We start from the raw sequence: 8171 nt of genomic DNA on the forward strand, positions 1-8171 counted from the left end.
GTGACAATATGAAATAAATGCATATGTATTTTCTGACACTCTGTTCCCCAGTAGTAGGGTTCTGGAAGGGAACTAAAGCCTGCATTTGCCTCTAAGGTTTCCAAGTTCTCTTCTGAAGCTCACCATTCCAATTGCACACTAGAGCATAATGGCCAGCACCTCTCATTGCAAAGCATATTACTTAACCCTTTAGTTCCCTCTGAATATCTTCTAGAATGGCTTTGTAGGAGAGCAAAGCAGCAAAACAGCCAACCTGCATGATCCCAGGAAATATTAAAAACAACAATGGATAAGAAGTAATTTATATACTGAATGCCCCTCTGTCCTATTCAGCACATTTTGTAGAGTATCTCATTTTCTAAAGCACTTTGACAGATCACCTTTAATGAAATCAAAGCTTTTAAGGGGAAAGACTGATGATATTTTAACCCTGATATTCTCTCTCTACCAAATAGGCATAGTGTTTGGTGCTTAACTTAGCATAGTGTTAGCTGCAAGATGCATGAGTTCCAAAAATGATTCTAAGTGTTCATTTAACAAGGCTTCCTTTGAGAAAAGGCTACCAGTGGTGCATAATAATGCCAAATGTGCAGTAGTTTTATAATGTGGGTTGTAATCCACCAGGAACTAAATCCTGCTATTACCCTCTTTAGGGAGACTTCTAAAATTCTGCTCTTCATATTGTGAATAATAACTTGGAATAATTAGAGGTTACTGGAGATCTCTGCACATGTGTCAAAGCTTTCTTCATGTAAATCACAATAAAGTGTTTATTAATCGTGCTATCCCTAGAGATACAAATGGGGCACCTACTGTACTATTTCTTCTTCTCAAATAAGTTATTCTTTTGTTTTATGTATTGTGGCTTTAATTATAATATAAATGAATCTTTAAAATTATATAATCATTTCCTTCTTCAATAACTGGAATGAATTTTGGGTACTGACAGAGGTTTTATTTCCATGGTGCCACAAGTAGGACCTGATTTCATGAAAATGTAGATATGCAAAAGCACACTTTTCACATGGAGATTTCAATTTATCACTGACATATTTGTGCTTGTGAGTTTGTGTGTGTGTGTGTGTGTGAGTGTGTAAGAGAGAGAGAGAGAGAGAGAGAGAGAGAGAGAGAGCGAGCACTGAAGTGTTGACATTTACCCATTTGAGGAGTGAACCCAGCAACCATTTCGAAGGGAAGCACTACATTCTGTTCAGGAAGGAAGTGAAGAGTTCCTTGTCAAACTGAGTTGTCAAACTGAGGCAACCAGGAGCCTTCAAAGGAAACAATCTAATCAACAAAATTGAAATTTGGCCAGGACACTGAAGCTGGTGCCTCCACTCTTTCAGAAAGTACAAGGACCCTGGTTTAAAGTCTTATCTGAAATTTGATGTTTACGGTTAAAAGTACCTTGCTTTCATACAATTAGGCAATGTGGAGCTGAGGCTTCCATTAAAAAAAATGTAATTGAATAAATAGTTGATTGGTACAACTGGTCCTCCTTGGGGTAGGTATTGTGTTATTTTTTTAAAAGAGAAAATCAAGAATTATCTCTTTTTCTTATTAATTCACAGTGACTTTTCTTACTTCAATGTCCAACAAACATTTGCATTTAAATGTTTATGATTTATCAGAATCCTACCTTTTATCAAAGTAAAAAATAATCATTATATTCTATATATTTTAAGATAAATTTATCAAGAAATTAGTACATTTTAATTTCTAATATTATCAGAGTTTCATGCACCAACAGATGATTAAAATATTAATAAATGTATATGCATTTATTATGGTAAAACATTTTCAAGATGATAATTCAGAATGATCAGTATTTATAGAAATAAGCTTCATGGTTGGCATTTAATTACAGATTGAATAGGGTCTTCAGAATATTTAGTGGGAAAGAATTATTTGACAATATTCAGTTATAATCTAAATAAATCTCAATATTCAACATATTTTAATTGAAATTTCTGAACATAGTACAATTTCAATATATGTTTCAAGTAGACCCTAATAAAAAAGATAATAAATACATCTTTTAAAAATGAAAAGCCTTAGGCATTTTAGTAACCTTAATTATAACAAGATTTGATTTTTATTAAGTAAGGAAATATTAAAGGAAAGGTAATTTTGATGATAGTTAAAAGGAATGATAATGTTATTCAATTTATGAGTATAACAGTTTTCAGTTTAACTTATATGTATAAACTATCCACAGTTATCCAAGTCTCTTTACTTGTGAGTAGAATGTACTTTGTCATTTATCTTTATACTAATAGAACTAATCCCAAAGTTACTCTTAAATGTACTGCTCATTTCTCTTTAGGTCAGGGGGTCAGAACACTGTTCTCAGGAGGTCAGGGTCATCCTCATTAGCATTGCTTTGTTCTAAGGCTGCCATGACACCTTTCATCCTCAAAAGCCTGGGTGCCTGGGAAAAGGCAGATGGATATAGCAAAACTTACTCCACCCATAAATGTCCTTACCAATGGTAGGTCACCATTATATATTCTATCCATATATGGAGAACAGCATGTTACTACTCTTCAGCCTCTATATTCTTTTAAGATTTACTGATGAGAAAAAAATGTCTGTGTTAAGGATAAGCCAAAAATAAGTTAGCATACTTTAGTTTAAAAAGTAATATATTTGTATTATAAAAAGTAAAAATTGATGTAATATAATAAATAAAAAGTAAAAATTGATGTAATATAATTAATTTTTGCTCAGAATACAATTTTAAATTGAGTAGAAATTTTTACATAAGATATGTATATTATCTTACCTAATAATAGGCAAATATGTAAATTTACCGTACCTCCACTATGCCACCAGCCAATCAGGAGTGATATATAAATTAACCCAACAAAGATGATGGTTAATTTGCATATACAGGTGCCAATTGATGGGGGCATTATGCCCCACACCTGGTCTCTCAGGGCTTCTGGGCAGTGTTTAAAAACAGGGACAGAACAGAAAGAGATGGCTCCTGGAGTGGAAAGAGGCAGCTCCTGGGCCTGAGCAGAATGGGGCTGGGTCAGCAGCCAGGGAAAGGAAAGCCTATTCTAGCATCAATCTTCATGCATCGAGTTTATAGTCAATAATATTATAATAAAAGGATAATATGCTAATTAGACCAGACATCATTCTGGACATCATTCCTGATAAAGCCAGGGCCAAAGGGTCCCAGGTGCCTGGGTCCCAGGTACCTGCTGGTAGCTGGAGGAGGGCAGCTTGGGTCACAGGTGCCAGAAGGAAGTTGGTGCTAGCAGCCAGGGAAAAGAACGCCTATGCTTGCACAAATTTTTGTGCATTGGGCCTTTAGTAACATATAATTATATTGCTATATTAATTATATAATACTATAGGCTTGATACACAAAATTGTGCACTAGATGGAGTGTCCCTCAACCTGGTCTGCACCCTCTCCAATATGGGAACCTTCAGGGGGATGTCCGACTGCCGATGTCCTACAGAGATCGGGCCTAAACCGGCAGTCAGATATCCCTCTCACAATCCTTGACTGCTGGCTCCTAAATGCTTGCCTGCTTGCCAACCTGACCCCTAACCACTTCTGCCTGCCAGCCTGATTGCCCTCTAACTGCTCCCCTGCTGGCCTAATCACCCACCACTACCCTCTCCTGCCAGATTGATCATCCACAACTTCACTCCCCTGCCAGCCTTATGGCCCCCAATTGCCCTCCTTTGTTGGGGTCTGATCACCCCTAACTGTCCTCCCCAACTGGCCTGATCACCTATGGCACCCCTCCCCTGCTGTGACCCAGCTCTTACACCAGGACCCACCTCCTTCACGCGAGGTGGTGGAGATGCTTGCTATGGCCTTCTTCACACTGTGCAAAGCTGTGGGGCCTAGTGTGCACCTGCCCATCTTGTGACAACATCACACAAGGGTGTCATGCAAGGACATGATGCCAACTAGGCTTTTATTATATAGGGTCATATATTATGTCATAGTATAAAATTAATTAATCACAGTATATATTATCATGTTACATTTTTTATCATAATTATATTAAATATATTATAATATTTAATTCCAAAGTAATACTACATACTAGTATTATAGCCCTGAAGAAAACAGTCTTTATAAAGAGCAAATCCAACAAACAAAAAACAACTCCCCCCTTTTTTTTAAGTTGATTTAAGTAAAGACCCCAAAGATTCCTTATGAATACATCTGCTATTGCTTCAATTAATAGGTAGTTGACTAAAACAATAAATTATACAATATTTCAAAATTGAAAGCATATGTGTTTATATTTGCACAATATTTTGAGATTTCAGTGTATATATCAATACATCTTATAGGGGAAAAAGAAATTCATGTTATTTAACAAAAAGAAAATATATAGTCAATATATTTAGGGTTAAAATAATGATAATTAAACTATATATATATATATATATATATATATGTATATAGTTTAATTATTATATATATATATATATATATATATATATATATATATATACCTAAGTGATCATCCAACTGTTCGACTGTCCAACCTGTAGCTCTATGATGTACACTGACCACCAGGGGTCAGTCACTCAATGCAGTAGCTGCCAAGTGCGGTGACTTGGTAGCTGCAGTTCTCAGGTGATGCACCTGGAAGCCGAGAGAAGGGAGCCGGATTCTAGGGTGTTACCCAAGAGCTACCCTCTCGCAAACTGGGACTCCTCAGGGGATATTGGAGAGATGGTTTCAGCCAGATTACCACATGCCAGGCAAAGGGACCCCTCTGGTGCACAAATTCATGCACCAGGCCTCTAATCCTATCTAATAAAGAGGGGATATGCTAATTGACCTTATGCTGTTGCAAAGATGGTAGTACCCACAGCCAACAAAGAGGGAATATGATAATTGACTTCCATGGCCTCAAAGATGGTACCCACAGCCACAAGATGGCGGCACCTAGACCCATCAGTCCCCCAGCCACCCAGAGCCAGCCTGAGGTGCAGGCAAGTCTCAGATGTGGTTGCCCAGCTGATACCCAAGGCACAGCTAAGCCTCAGATGTCAGCTTTCCAGATGCCCAGGGCTGCCAGAAGAATCAGGTAACCAGGGCCAGGGAGGCTTGTACTACCAGCAGTGGCAACAGCAGAGATGTAATGAGGCTTTGCATTCCCCTGATTGCTGGGTCACCTCCCACCACTGAGGGCTCCTAGACTGTAAGAGAGGGCAGGCCAGGCTGAGGGATCCACCCTCCAGTGCATGAATTTTCATGCACCAAGTCTCTAGTATAATATAAAAGACAATCTATGGAATAGGGGGAAATAGTGTAAGCTGTATACCTGATAATGGGTAGATATCTAAAATATAATATATAAATAAATCATATGATTCAATAGTAAATAATAATCATTTAATTAAACTATGGCCAAAAAACTCGAATAGACATTTTCACATCTATATAACTGGCCAACAAGCACATGAACAGATTTTCAACATCACTAATCATCAGGGAAATGCAAATCAAAATCACAATGAGATATTATCTCACACCTGTTAGAATGGCTTTTATCAAACACACAAGAGCTAACAAGTGTGGGTGAAGATGTAGAAAAAAGGAAACCCTGTACACTATTGGTAAAACTGTAAACTGGTGCAGCCACTGTGGAAAACAGTATGAAGGTCATTCAAACAATTATAACTAGAACAATCATGTGATCCAGAAATTGCATTTCTGAGTATATACCCATAGGAAATGAAATCGCTATCTCAAAGGGATAATGTCAGATAATGAATGTGTTAATTAACCTGCTTGCAGTAATTATTATACTACATATACATATATCTAATCATCATGTTGTATTGTACACTTTAAAGATATATAGTTTTCTTTCTTAATTGTAGCTCAGTAAAACTGGGGGAGAACTATAAGAGAGCCAGTTGATATATTGAAATAGTATTGTTGTTTATTAGATGCAAAGAGTTTAAAAAGCATACATTTATTTAGTAAATGTACTAAACACTTACTGTGTATCCAAAACCGGTTTGGCTCAGTGTATAGAGCATCGGCTTGGGGACTCAAGGGTCCCAGGTTTGATTCTGGTCAAGGGCATGTACCTGGTTGCAGACACGTCCGCAGTAGAGGATGTGCAAGAGGCAGCTGATCGATGATTCTTTCTCATTGATGTTTCTAACTCTCTATCCCTCTCCCATCCTCTCTGTAAAAATCAATAAAATATATTTTAAAAAATAAAATAAAATAAACACTTACTGTGTGACAAACAGTGTATGTGGCTTGCCACCCATTGTCTTCAATAGCAGAAGGTGTGGACAAGGAACCTGGAAGGCTGGTGACCCTTGAGCTCTGGCAAAGGTCAGGGCTGAACACCCACTGCTTAGTTGAGACAATGGTAACTGAAGCAACTTCCCTCCCAGGCAGTCATGTAAATCCTTACTGTTAATATAGTCTGCCTGTTACTGGAAATTGCCTGATTAGGGGCCATAAGTGTATCCTAAATTGAATAAAAAGATGGCAAGGCCAGTGCCCAAGAAGAGTCCTTCCTCCTGAGCTGGGCTCCTGTCTCATCCCCCAATATTTTCAAATTATTTCTTGTCTTGTCTCTTTCATTTGCATGCTGCCCCTCTTCCAGAGTCCGAACCCTGAACCACACAGGACATAGGGGTCTTTCACAAATGTAGAGATTGAAGGTACAAAGATAAGTTAGAGTCCTTTGACAGCACAGGAACAGAGTGGTAGAGAACAAAAAGAGAGGGTCAAGGAACAAATAAGATGCATCTAAGAGCTGGCACTGACAGGCATCTTGGTTATGAGAGAGAGAAAGAAAGGGGGGAGGGTAAGGGGTATAAATATAGTTTATCCATTTGATACGTATATTTTTAAATACATTGGTTTCCTTTCTATATAAATATTCCAGTAATTTTTTTCCTCCCATTTAAATATATATATATATATATATAGATAGATAGATAGATAGATAGATAGATATAGATAGATATAGATATAGATATAGATAGATTGATTTTGTACAGAGAGGAAGAGAGAGAGATAGAGAGCCAGAAACATCGATGAGAGAGAGTCATCGATCAGCTGCCTCTTGCACACCCCCTACTGGGTATATGCCTGCAACCAAGGTACATGCCCTTGACTGGAATCGAACCCGGGTCCTTCAGTCCCCAAGCCGACGCTCTATCTTTTGAGCCAAACGAGTTTCGGCTTTCCTCCCATTTAAAAGGTAATTTAAAATCCAAATATAGCCAGGACCAGTTTAGCTCAATGGATAGAGCGTCGGCTTGGGGACTGAAGGGACCCGGGTTCGATTCTGGTCGAGGGCATGTACCTTGGTTGCGGGCATATCCCCAGTAGGGGGTGTGCAAGAGGCAACTGATCGATGACTCTCTCTCATCGATGTTTCTAATTCTCTATCTCTCTCCCTTCCTCTCTGTACAAAATCAATAAAATATATTTAAAATCCAAATATACTTTACTTAGAGCCCTAAATAGTTTTCAGATACTGTAAGATTTCAAAGTGAAGTTCTCATGAAAACACTCTTTTTATTTTCTCCTTCTGCATGGCCAAATATGATAAAGATCAGAAAAGGTCCTTGATGGATAAAACATAGAGAAAGAGTTTTAGAGAGGTTGGCAGATGTGAAAGGTTTCCTGGGCCATTCCTGGCTGCTTCCCTGCTTGGGAGAACTGTCCCAATTCTGAAAGGCTCCTGAAAATAGAAGCACAATTTCTTTGCTGTGTCAGACATGGCTGGAAAAAACTCTCCAGACCATAGGTTCATTCTTCATTCCTCAGTATAAGACTATCTGAATTACAGATCAGATAGAGGATCTCTCTGCTGACATTTGTCCTATGAAAAACACCAGCTACCATTTTGGAACAGGCTCCCAGGCTCCTTCTCCCTGCTTGATGAGCCTATGCAGTTGTCTTTCTCTTTGCATCGCCCCTGCTGCTTAGGTACTAGCCGATCCTGGCAGTATATGAATGTCTTGCTTCTGAAACTACTGAACTGGGGCCCCAGCCCTCTAACTTCAAAGCTGTGGCTGAGTTTACAGAATTGTCTTTGTATGTTAAAGACACTTTTAGGAAGACTGTTCTCAGGAGGATTCCTGTGAAATTCTGTACTTAGATCTACCTAAGGGAAGCAAAAACAACAGATCTTTAAAATGAGG

Source organism: Pipistrellus kuhlii, unplaced genomic scaffold, assembly GCF_014108245.1.
Source record: "Pipistrellus kuhlii isolate mPipKuh1 unplaced genomic scaffold, mPipKuh1.p scaffold_m20_p_2, whole genome shotgun sequence".
Taxonomy (NCBI): domain Eukaryota; kingdom Metazoa; phylum Chordata; class Mammalia; order Chiroptera; family Vespertilionidae; genus Pipistrellus; species Pipistrellus kuhlii.